Raw genomic sequence first — 12,999 nt, 5'->3', positions numbered from 1 at the left:
ATTTTTTTAAAGTGCTCTTTGTGTAGCTCTAAACATCAGTGTGCACAGATTTGGTTTTATCCATATGTTTATTGAATTTTTTTATTCTATTTCATTGTTCCAAATGCCAGAGATGGTTAGTACAGTCCAGAAACTCTTTACCGGCGGGTGATGTTCCAGTAAAGAAGTTGATGGTAGGGAGACATGCATGCCTACTTCTCCGTTACCTTGCCATGAACCATCCGTTAGCTTTTCTCAAGAGGATATGGATACTGTCTCGCTGGCTGCTTTGGACTCCTTGGTTGAGCCTGAGCAAGGTCAATATTCCTTATTGGAAGACACATCATCTCCATTGTCCCAGTCTCAGTAGTCCCATAGTGATGAGGGCTCGACCTCTGGACCCACATTTCCCAGTTCTAGGTCCTTCAAACCTTGTGAGCCGTCCAGTTTCTCGGCCAGATAATTTCTTAATGCCGGTTTGCCCCAACTTTATGGATGTATTTGTTTCTGGATTTTGTCCATCCCCAGCAGCTGGACTGAACCGGGTGGCACGTACTTTGGCGGCAATGGCCGGTGCACAGGAGATGGGTCTTGGTAACATGCCTCCAGTGGAGAACTGTATATCTTCCGTTGCAGAATCCCCTGATGAAGCCCTCAAACAGAATCTTTGATGTTCCAACCCAAAATGCAGATATACCGATGACCTGGAACTCTTTAGCCCACTTGATGCTTTCACTTTATTTATCTATGACTAATGGTACTTCATAGCTGGTGTTCAGCGTCTCTTACGAGCCTCTCGAACAAGCTCATATTAGTATCTTTCTACAAAGACTGCCTTTCTTTTGGCCATAACATCAGCCAAGAGGGTCAGTGAGCTGCAGTCATTCCACAATGCATTTGGTGGTGACCAGAGGATAATCATGCTTTGCCCAAGCCCAGATTTTTAGCCTAAGGTGTCAACACGGTTTGCTCACTATTCTGTGATTTGCCCTTCTGATGATGCTCCTAATCCAGCACTGTCCAGCTCAAGCATTGTTGTGATATGTGTCAACAACAGCGTCATGGCACACCAACGGATAGTTGTTTATCCATTTTGGTCCCTGTCGGAGAGGTGCATCCTTGTCTAAGCAACGGCTCAATCTCATTGGGGAATAGACACCGTTTCCAATGCTTACCACTTGGTAGGTCACCCAGTTCCAACGTTTGTGAAGTGCTATTCTTCGTGTGCTGTTCCCACTTCGTGGAATCTCCCTATCAGACACACGTGCAACAGCCACATGGGTATCACCTTTTACATTTACAAGATTATACTGTCTAAATGTTGCCTCCCCGACTTCAGTTAGCTCTGCTGTATTTACAGACAATGTTTAGGGTTCAGTCCTTGTGACTTGTTTAACAGTCTCTGGTGGCCAGGAACTATGAACTAGAATGCTGGTTACTGATATGTACTCCAATATGTCATTGGTCAAGGTCAGGTGTGACTGAATTCAATTCAATTTCAATTCACATTTATTTGTATAGCGCTTTTCACAATACATATAATTTCAAAGCAGCTTTAGAGAAAATGCATGAGTCCACAGTACAATTTAGAGTGATCTGTTATCAGAGGTAACTGTATAAGTTATGTATTTCAGAAATGTACACATCTTTTTAAACCCCATTTTATGTTTCACAATATTTGCATTTCTTTGTTTGGAGAATACTAATATATTTAAGTATAAGTCGAAAGCTTTATCTGCATGTGTCCAACTCCATTCATATCACTTGCTCATTTAGTTTGTCTTTTTCTGTTTTCTTTCTTTTGAATGAAATCACTGAATGAATGAATCACTTAATAAGCAGCTATAATAAGAATCACCTTTAGCTCAAACAGTGAAGCAGTGTTCTGTTTTGGATTTTATTGTTCAATTTCTGTATTATTTCTGACTTGAATGCTACTGTTAAATAGACCTATTCTTTACCTGAAAAACTTAACGACTCTTTGCTTTATAATTATTGCTTATATATATATATATATATATAGCATTATCATGAAGTCAGATTTGGTCTTATTACCCACCTCTTGAAGATATATTGTCAATAGAGTTGTCAATGTCACTTATTCAATAATTCCATGTAAATATTATATTCTGTATTCTTGTATTTATAAACAAATTTCTTGTATTTTAATTAAATACATTTCTCACACCTGTTTTTTTGTATTTTATATTTTAAATATTTGATGAGGAAGTATAACAAACCACTTTTTGATGTATTTGTGGCCATGTCTGCTCATCGTGCATTCCTCCTCTTCTTCTTCTTCCTCTTCATCACTATCTTCCTCTTCTTCTTCATCATCATTATCTTCCTCTTTTTCATCTTCCTCTTCTTCTTTTTCTTTTAGATTTTTAGTTTAGTGATATTTATAAGTTTTAGATTGATTCTAAAACTGGATTTGACAAGAAATCTAAGGTATATTTCTACAGACTGCTGAAAACTACAGAACAGAGGAGCAAATTAATCGCTGCAATTCACAGAAACAACTGGATCCGGGCAGAGAAAGGAGGATTTAAAGTTATCATTTTGTGCCAGTATGCTGAATTATGGGGTAAAATCATACCCATATATTGTATTGTTATATACTGTTTTGACAACACATCCATTAAATATTTACCATTGTATATTCTGCATAAAGGGATGTTTTTAAATAAACACCGACAAAAAATCAGGCACACAGGATTCCTAGCGGCATGTCAATATCCATGATCACTGGATCTTTGGTAAGTTGTAAGGAACAATATATCGAGTCCAACCTTTGGTTTAAACCGATAAATAAATATATCGGAATTATATATTATTTGGGTGGGTTTCATGCTTTTACATGTCAGACGGACTGAATGTCCTTCTGTCACTCTCTCAGGAGACTCCACCTGAAGATCTGAACACAACACACACATTATCTAGTCCTGCTGTCATACTCTGATTATTATTCAACATAATGCACAGAAGAAAAGATAAACCTCATGAAAGTCACCTGTGACAGCAAGAGTCACGCCTGGTTCACCAATCCCTTTTTTCATAATCTTTATCAGCGATGAGTCTGAAATAATACATGTGCTCATTCTTCACGTATACATTCTCCTCCCCTTCACATCGTTCACAATCATTTTAATTTATACTTTACCTTTGTAGTTTATATAAACCACACATCTCACATATTTCAACCGGGTATCTTGCTTTATTATTATTTATTACTAATTTCTTAAATAACCAAACTTCAACAACAAAGGCAGATCCTTTGAGCGCTGCTGATGACGCTGTGAAGTGACACTCGAGGGATCAAGTATTCCAATGTATAAAAAAACTTTAATTCGATTCCTCTGTCCTCATTTTCTTTCCTTCCAGCCTTCACTCGTATCCTACAGGGGGTGGAGCTGAGACGCGGGGAAAGGAAACGAGGATGCACAAATAAGAATTGAGAAGCACCCTACGTGTTCTGCTCGGTCTGAGTGTCGCTTCCGGATAAAGGGGGTTCGAAACTCGCGCCACCTTGTGTGTGTTGTCAGGAGTAGTAGAAGCAGTTGTTGTCAGAGAGTTAGCCTGGCAAGCCAGACCCACATCAAGATGTTAGGTCTGGGAACTCACCATTGGCATGCCTCAATCGGAGGGGCGGGATAAACAGTTGTCTTTCAGATTCCCTCTGCACACAATAGGATAGCGCTACAACCAACCAGAGCAACGAGCGGTTGTGGCTGAGTGAGTCCCATGCGTTTTCCCACCAGCGGAGCTAGTTGATATATTAAACTTTTGCCGTATCCGGCCGGCAAAACTCAGAACACATCTTCCTTTTTTAAGAATGACTTGCCGTTCTTTGTTCTTTTCTCAAAGAAAAGTTTAACTCCAAGACCTCCAGAGTCGCGGCCAAAGCCGATTCCAAAGACCACTGTTCGCCAGCAGCAGCCGCCATCTTCTTTGTTTTCAAGTAGCAGGGAATTCACACGGAAACGTCACATCTCTGCCATCATTATGGTCGAGCAGCATTGGAGAACGGCGGTGTGAGAGAATCAAGTCCCATGCTGCGCCTCGTTCCAGACACCCGCTGCCGAAATAAAGAGAGTATTCGACCGTGGGGTGGTGGGCAAGGAACCTGCCAGACTGCTCGCGGATCTCAGACAGGGTGATCGTCCCGTCACTGATTATTCCATCGAGTTCCCCACCTTGGCGTCAGAGTGCAAGTGGTACGAGGAGGCGCAGTGGGATATGTTCCTGCATGGACTGGCCGACCGTGTTCAAAAGGAGATCTACATCCTGGAACTTCCCAAGAATCTCAACGGACTTATTGATCTGGCTCTACGAGTAGATGCTCGCCTCAACCGCATGGAGCGATACACTCGCCCTGTCCGCACTTCCGGAGGCACAGAGGGTCGGTTGGCCAGTGAGGAGAACATGGTCAGTCCCATCGTTAATCATGAGCCCATGCAGGTGGGGAGAGCTCGGCTTTCTCGGGAGGAGAAAGAGAGGCGGAGATCCACAGGACTCTTACACTCGTGTCCAGTAAAAGAGCAAGCCCGGTAGTAATGAAGAGGCTACTATTGGGTGGGATCTCCGCCGAGAAGTCCTCACCATCAACTCTCCTTCCGGTAAGACTGAGATGGGCCAACCACACTCACACCTGCCAGGCATTGCTTGATTCCGGAGCTGAAGGTAACTTCATGGACCTTCACTTCGCCCACAAGTTTCACCTCCCCATTACACCACTCACCCATCAGATCTCTGTTAATGCTCCTAATGGACAAGAACTTCCCCATATTTCCCATACCACAGGTCCCATAACCCTCATTACGTCAGGCAACCACACTGAGAACATCACATTTCTCCTCATGGACTCCCCGTTAGCACCCATAGTTTTGGGCCATCCTTGGCTGGTGCGGCACAATCCAAGAGTGGATTTAGGCTTGAACTCCGTGTGCCTGCTTGTCCGTCTGTGTCTGGATCTGTGTTTCAGGAGAAGACAGTGGATTTATCATACGTGCCCAGGGAGTACCTCGATCTGAAGGAAGTGTTCAGTAAGTCCCGTGCTGCCTCTCTTCCTCCGCATCGTCCGTATGATTGTGCCATAGATTTACTGCCAGGTAAGTCTCTGCCTAAGGGCAAACTTTACTCTCTTTCTATTCCTGAGAGGGAGCCCATGGAGAAATATACTTCTGATTCTCTCGCAGCGGGTTTTATCCAGCCTTCCTCTTCTCCAACGGGGGCGGATGGGGGAAGGATGGTTCCCTGCGACCTTGTATTGATTACCGAGAGCTGAACAACATCCCGGGAAAGAATACCTATCCCTTGCCGTTGATGTCTTCAGCTTGAGAGGTTGCAGGGAGCATCCATTTTCACAAAACTGGACTTACGTAACGCCTATTATTTGGTTCGCATTCAGAAGGGGGATGAATGTAAAACCGCCTTTAACACCCCCAGGGGGCATTTTGAATACTTGGTCATGCCTTTTGGGCTGTTCAACTCCCCGGCGGTTTTCCAGGCACTCATCAATGACGTGCTGAGAGATATGGTAGATCAGTTCATATATGTATTACGTGCGGTCTGTGCGGTCTGTGTTTGTGTTTGTGCGTGCGGTCTGTGTATGTGTTTGGAGCTCCGTCGAATTGATTCATTAATCCCTGATTTTCTTCTTTACCACTCATTTATAAACAAGCACTTTCTATTTTTATATCATGTGAACTTATCCTCGACACTATTCCTTATAAAAAACAATCGGATTGCTTTGATATCGCTACTTAGATCCAACTTTGCGATGCTCGGCTACTAGCCTTTAGCCCGCTAGCATTTCACGCGTGGCCTCGCGCCTATCGACCCTCTCATTTTACACCCGTTTCACTGAAAGGATACGGGTTATATCCATCATTTCAGTCCTAAATTAGTAGTGATATTGGTAGTATCACTACTAATTTACTGTTCATCTGTTATAATGGCGAACATATCGGATGTGTGTCTAACGTTACCTCTGAGTGCAGTTGAGGACACATTCGAGCTGTTTTCGGTACGATTGGAGCTGGAGTCGGTGGAGAAGCAGATCCGTGTTCTACTGGTGAAGCAAGCCGAGCTGCGAGATCGGCGATCAGCGCTTGAAACATCACGCGCCGATGCTCACAAGTCAGTGGTTAGTAACTTTTTGACTCCGACTTCGTCTACTCCGTGCGTTTCTCTGCCCAGGAGGACGCGATCATCTCTGCCTTCACTCACTCCGGCACCGAGGTAACACCATGGACCCTGGGTGATCCCACAGCGGAAGACACCAGCCAGGACCAGACCAAGGACCTCCCCGCCCCTCCCGGTCTTCGAGATTTCCACCCGGAACCGCTTCTCCCCTCTTCGCGAGTCGGAACGTGACGCCGCCATGATCATCGGCACTTCCATGGTCCGTCATGTCCGTGCTACCTCAGGTAAGCGTAAGGTGCGCACTCACTGCTTTCCTGGTGCTCATGTTCTTGATGTCGCTGCACAGATTCCCGAGATCCTGAACGGTGACGAGCGCGTCGGAGCTGTCGTGCTACACGCGGGAACGAACGACATCAGGCTGCGGCAGACGGAGGTTCTGAAGAAGGACTACAGAAGCCTGATCGAGACGGTTCGCAGCACATCGCCTGAAGCAACGATCATCGTGTCTGGACCGCTTCCCACGTACCGACTAGGACAAGAAAGGTTCAGTAGATTATTGGCTCTAAATGAATGGTTAATGTCATGGTGTAATGAACAGAAACTGCTCTTTGTAAATAATTGGAATCTGTTCTGGGAGCGACCTAGGCTCTACCGTGCTGATGGCCTGGACCCCAGCAGAATCGGAGCGGCTGTTCTGTCGGACAACATCTCCAAGACGTTACACACCATATGACTAGTAAGTCAAAGTCCAAATCACAGTCTTTGCTGTCCCAACTTAATTGATATAAGTACTGTAGAACATTATATAGAAACTGTGTCTATCCCTCGCTTAGTGAGGCCAAACAATAAATCTAGTGTAGGATCTAGCAAAAATCTTATTGTAATTAAACCAGAAAATCTAAATATCAGTGAACAAAAACAATTTCTAAAGCTAGGTCTTCTAAACATTAGATCGCTCACACCTAAGGCGGTCATTGTAAATGAAATGGTCACAGATAACAGTTTCGATGTACTTTGCCTTACTGAAACCTGGCTTAAACCAAATGATTATTTCGGTCTAAATGAGTCTACTCCACCAGGATACTGTTATAAGCATGAGCCCCGTCTGATCGGTCGTGGCGGCGGTGTTGCAACAATCTATAGAGATATTCTTAATGTTACTCAGAAAACAGGTCACAGGTTTAATTCGTTTGAAGTACTTGTGCTAAATGTTACGCTCTTAGATGTAAGAAACAAATCCATATTATCTCTAGCCTTGGCTACCCTATATAGACCTCCAGGGCCCTATGCTGACTTCCTAAAAGAGTTTGCATACTTTCTCTCAGATCTATTGGTCAATGTCGATAAAGCAATAATTGTTGGAGACTTTAACATACACGTAGATAATACAAATGATGCATTAGGGGCTGCGTTTACAGATTTATTAAACTCTTTGGGGTCACGCAAAACGTCAGTGGTCCCACTCATCGTCTAAATCATACACTAGATTTAATTATATCATATGGAACCAATCCAACTGATATAAATATTATACCGAAAAGTGACGATCTCACTGATCATTACATGGTATCTTGCGTAATACGTACTGCTGAAATTTGTCATGTTGCGCCACGTTATCGACCAGGCAGAACAATCCTTCCAACCACTATAGATAGATTCTCAAATAGCTTACCTGATCTATCTCAGCTGATCAGTGCACCCAAACAACCAGATGAACTAGAGGAAATGACTAGCAGTTTGAGCACCATGTTCTCTAGTACACTAGATATTGTTGCACCAATTAGATTAAAAAAGGTTAGAGAGAAAACTAAAGCACCATGGTACAACAGTTCTACGCATGCAATCAAGAGAGAAACTCGTAACTTAGAGCGTAAATGGAAACAAACTAATTTAGAGGTCTTTAGAATCGCGTGGAAAGACAGTATGTCACGTTATAAAAAGGCTCTAAAAGCAGCCAGGGCTGAGCATCTCCGCAAACTAATAGAAAATAACCAAAATAATCCAAGGTTTTTATTCAACACCGTGGCTAGACTAACAAATAAACAAACATCACCAGAGCAAAATATTCCGTTACAATATAGTAATAATGATTTCATGAACTATATGTCACGGAACGTGCAAGATAAAAAAAGGTGTGAGGACTCAAATGCAGAGAATGGTAATTTATTACAAAAATAAACAAACACAAAGCAAAAACCCACGAGGGGGAAAAACACAATAAATAAGAATGAAACAACTGAACCTTAACATGAAGTGGCGAACGGGGAACAGGAGACATTAGACAACGATCCGACAAAGACTGCAAACAAGAGGAGACTTAAGAAGGGAACAAATCAAGAGGGGACAGGTGGAAGAACTCAAACAATAATCAGGTAACGAGGGGGAGGGATCAGACAACGACCAGAGCACATGGCCCAAAATAACAAAACACCCATGTGCAACACAAGACAGGACAGGCATGTGACACTACCCCCTCCCTACGGAGCGGCTACCAGACGCTCCATAAGACCAGGGTCGGACAGGAAGGAAACACCAGGGCGGGACGGGAGGGACAGACCAGGGCGGGACGGGAGGGACAGACCAGGGCGGGACGGGAGGGACAGACCAGGGCGAGACGGGAGGGACAGACCAGGGCGAGACGGGAGGGACAGACCAGGGCGGGACGGGAGGGACAGAACGCTTACTCCTGGGAGGCCAGGGCGAAGCAGACAGTCCATCGGGCGGCCAGGGCGAAGCAGACAGTCCATCGGGCGGCCAGGGCGAAGCAGACGACCCCTCGGGCGGCCAGGGCGAAGCAGACGACCCCTCGGGCGGCCAGGGCGGTGAAGACCCCTCGGGTGGCCACGACGGTGGCTCAGGAACAGCGGACACCGGCTCAGGTACAGCGGACACCGGCTCAGGTACAGCGGACACCGGCTCAGGTACAGCGGACACCGGCTCAGGTACAGCGGACACCGGCTCAGGTACAGCGGACACCGGCTCAGGTACAGCGGACACCGGCTCAGGTACAGCGGACACCGGCTCAGGAACAGCGGACACCGGCTCAGGTACAGCGGACACCGGCTCAGGTACAGCGGACACCGGCTCAGGAACAGCGGACACCGGCTCAGGAACAGCGGACACCGGCTCAGGAACAGCGGACACCGGCTCAGGAACAACAGACACCGTCTCAGGGACAGACACAAGAACTGTAACAGTCACAAGAACAAACACAAACACAGAAACAAACACTGGCTCTGGCGCTGGAACAGGCGCTGGCTCTGGAACAGACATTGGCTCCAGCTCTGGAACGGGCACTGGCTCTGCCTCCGGCTCTGGAACGGGCACTGGCTCTGCCTCCGGCTCTGGAACGGGCACTGGCTCTGCCTCCGGCTCTGGAACGGGCACTGGCTCTGCCTCCGGCTCTGGAACGGGCACTGGCTCTGCCTCCGGCTCTGGAACGGGCACTGGCTCTGCCTCCGGCTCTGGAACGGGCACTGGCTCTGCCTCCGGCTCTGGAACGGGCACTGGCTCTGCCTCCGGCTCTGGAACGGGCACTGGCTCTGCCTCCGGCTCTGGAACGGGCACTGGCTCTGCCTCCGGCTCTGGAACGGGCACTGGCTCTGCCTCCGGCTCTGGAACGGGCACTGGCTCCGGCTCTGAAACAGGAGACACTGGCTCCGGCTCTGGAACAGCAGACACGGGCATGTCCAGGATCCGAGCCAGACGCTCCAGATAGTCCGTGAGTGCCTTGGCGGCCACACAAATGGGCATTTCCGGATCTGTCTCAGACTGGGCAGACGGGACGTGAACAGTCTCTCGCTGGGCAGACGGAACGTGAACAGTCTCTCGCTGGGCAGACGGAACGTGAACAGTCTCTCGCTGGGCAGACGGAACGTGAACAGTCTCTCGCTGGGTAGACAGAACGTAAACAGTCTCTGGCATGGCCCCTCTTCTCCGCTGAGTCCTCATTTGGTCGGATCGTTATGTCACGGAACGTGCAAGATAAAAAAAGGTGTGAGGACTCAAATGCAGAGAATGGTAATTTATTACAAAAATAAACAAACACAAAGCAAAAACCCACGAGGGGGAAAAACACAATAAATAAGAATGAAACAACTGAACCTTAACATGAAGTGGGGAACGGGGAACAGGAGACATTAGACAACGATCCGACAAAGACTGCAAACAAGAGGAGACTTAAGAAGGGAACAAATCAAGAGGGGACAGGTGGAAGAACTCAAACAATAATCAGGTAACGAGGGGGAGGGATCAGACAACGACCAGAGCACATGGCCCAAAATAACAAAACACCCATGTGCAACACAAGACAGGACAGGCATGTGACACTACTACAATGAGAAAATAGAAAGCATCCGAAACACAATTGTAAATATACAATCCTCTATGATGTCTTATGATTCAACCTCAATTATGGCCCCTCTAGAACAACTACACCGCTTTACAACTATAGGACAGGAAGAGCTAAATAAACTTATCATTGCATCTAAACCAACAACATGTTTATTAGATCCAATACCCACTAAACTACTGAAAGAAGTGTTACCTGTAGTGGAAGAGCCTCTTCTTAATATTATTAACTCATCTTTATTTTTAGGTCATGTTCCAAAAATTTTCAAGCTGGCAGTAATAAAACCTCTCATTAAGAAACCGCAATTAGATCCAAATAACTTAGCAAATTACAGACCCATCTCAAATCTTCCATTTTTGTCTAAAATACTAGAAAAAGTTGTGTCCGCTCAATTGTGCTCTTTCTTGCAAGAAAATGATATCTATGAAAAATTCCAGTCGGGATTCAGACCGCATCATACCACAGAAACTGCGCTAGTTAAAATTACAAATGATTTACTTTTAGCTTCTGACCAAGGCTGTATCTCAATACTAGTTCTACTCGATCTTAGCGCTGCGTTCGACACTATAGATCATAAAATACTCTTGGATCGACTACAAAACTACACTGGTGTTCAGGGACAGGCATTAAGCTGGTTTAGATCGTACTTATCAGACCGTTACCATTTTGTCTGTTTAAATGGGGAAAAATCAAAGATAACGTCAGCGGACTATGGAGTGCCGCAAGGATCGGTGTTAGGCCCTCTGCTATTCTCAATATACATGCTGCCACTTGGTAATATTATAAGAAAACATGGAATTAATTTCCACTGCTATGCTGATGACACTCAATTATATATCTCATCATGACCAGATGAAAACACTAACTTATCTTAATTGACAGAGTGTCTAAATGATATAAAATGCTGGATGACGTGTAATTTCCTGCTATTAAATTCAGATAAAACGGAGGTACTACTTATTGGTCCAAAAAACTACCCACAAAATCCCTTACAATGCAACTTTAATTTAGAAGGATGTCCTGTTACTTTATCCACCACAGTAAAAGACCTGGGTGTTATACTAGACCGCAACTTGACTTTCGAAAATCATATTTCATATATTACAAGAACAGCCTTTTTCCACCTTAGAAACATTGCTAAGATATGTAACATGCTATCTGTTTCTGATGCAGAAAAGTTAGTTCATGCATTCATGACCTCGAGACTAGATTACTGTAATGCTTTATTAGCTGGTTGTCCTGCATCCTCAATAAACAAGCTACAGTTAGTGCAAAATGCAGCCGCTAGAGTTCTTACTAGATCAAGAAAATATGATCATATAACACCTATTTTATCATATCTACACTGATTACCTATTAAGTTACGTATCAATTACAAAGTATTCCTACTGACCTATAAAGCCCTAAATGGTTCAGCTCCTGTGTATTTAATGGACCTTCTATTGCCATACAATCCATCGCGCTCTTTAAGATCACTAAATTCGAGGCTTCTGGTCATTCCTAGGATATCTAAGTCCACTAAAGGAGGAAGGGCGTTCTCACATTTAGCTCCTAAACTCTGGAATAGCCTTCCTGACATTGTTCGAGACTCAGACTCACTGTCCCAGTTTAAAACTAGATTAAAGACGCATCTCTTTAACCAAGCATTCACTTAATGCTTAACCTTTAATACTACTGCTGAATCAGTTCGAATGCATTAACATTATGAACATCAGCTATGCTAATTATTTCCCATCTGCCTTTCTGCTGTTATCTCGGGACGCTAGTCCCGAGGTAAATAGCGTTCGTCAGCTCCAGTTTGTATCCAGCCTCTCACGGAGACTTCAAATGCCCCAACGCCTGTGAAGAGACGACTCGACGCCTGTGAAGAGACGACTCAAAGCCGGCGATATGTTATGCCATAAATTAATATTTGACTAACTAACTGTATTTTTCTATGTACATTTCCGAAATGCACTTTCTGTAAAGCTGCTTTGAGACAATGTGTATTGTGAAAAGCGCTATACAAATAAATTTGAATTGAATTGAATTGAATATGTCTACCTGGATGACATATAGATTGTTTAATCTTCTCTCCAGGAACACGTTCCGCATGTCAGGCGAGTGCTTCAGAGGCTGTTAGAGAATGGGCTTTTTCTCAAGACAGAGAAATGTGTTTTTCAGTCTGTTTCTTTTCTAGGGAACATCATCTCTTCTGAGGGAGTAAGTATGGACCCTGACAAGGTTAACCCTCTGGGGTCTGAGGTGTTTTCTGGGTCCTGGAGGTGTTCTGACATGCTCTGACATTTGTGCTTATTTCTGTTACTTATAACATGTTCATGGCTAAAGTCTTATTACATTGTATTAAGCACAAACTCTGCTACAGTAAGATGTCAGCAGCATGTATGTAAAAGTTTGAAGTTTTAAGATAATAACGTTTATGCGTGGTTTGTGAAAAAACAAAAAACAAATGTCACTGAAATAAGGTCATAAAACCCATAGTGATTATTTCTTCACAAGACTTTTGAAAATTGTATCACGTA

The sequence above is a fragment of the Siphateles boraxobius genome, unplaced genomic scaffold (genome assembly GCF_051911475.1).
Source record: "Siphateles boraxobius isolate OS27281-9 unplaced genomic scaffold, OSU_SipBor_1 204, whole genome shotgun sequence".
In the NCBI taxonomy this organism is placed as follows: domain Eukaryota; kingdom Metazoa; phylum Chordata; class Actinopteri; order Cypriniformes; family Leuciscidae; genus Siphateles; species Siphateles boraxobius.
This window is presented reverse-complemented; position numbering follows the sequence as displayed.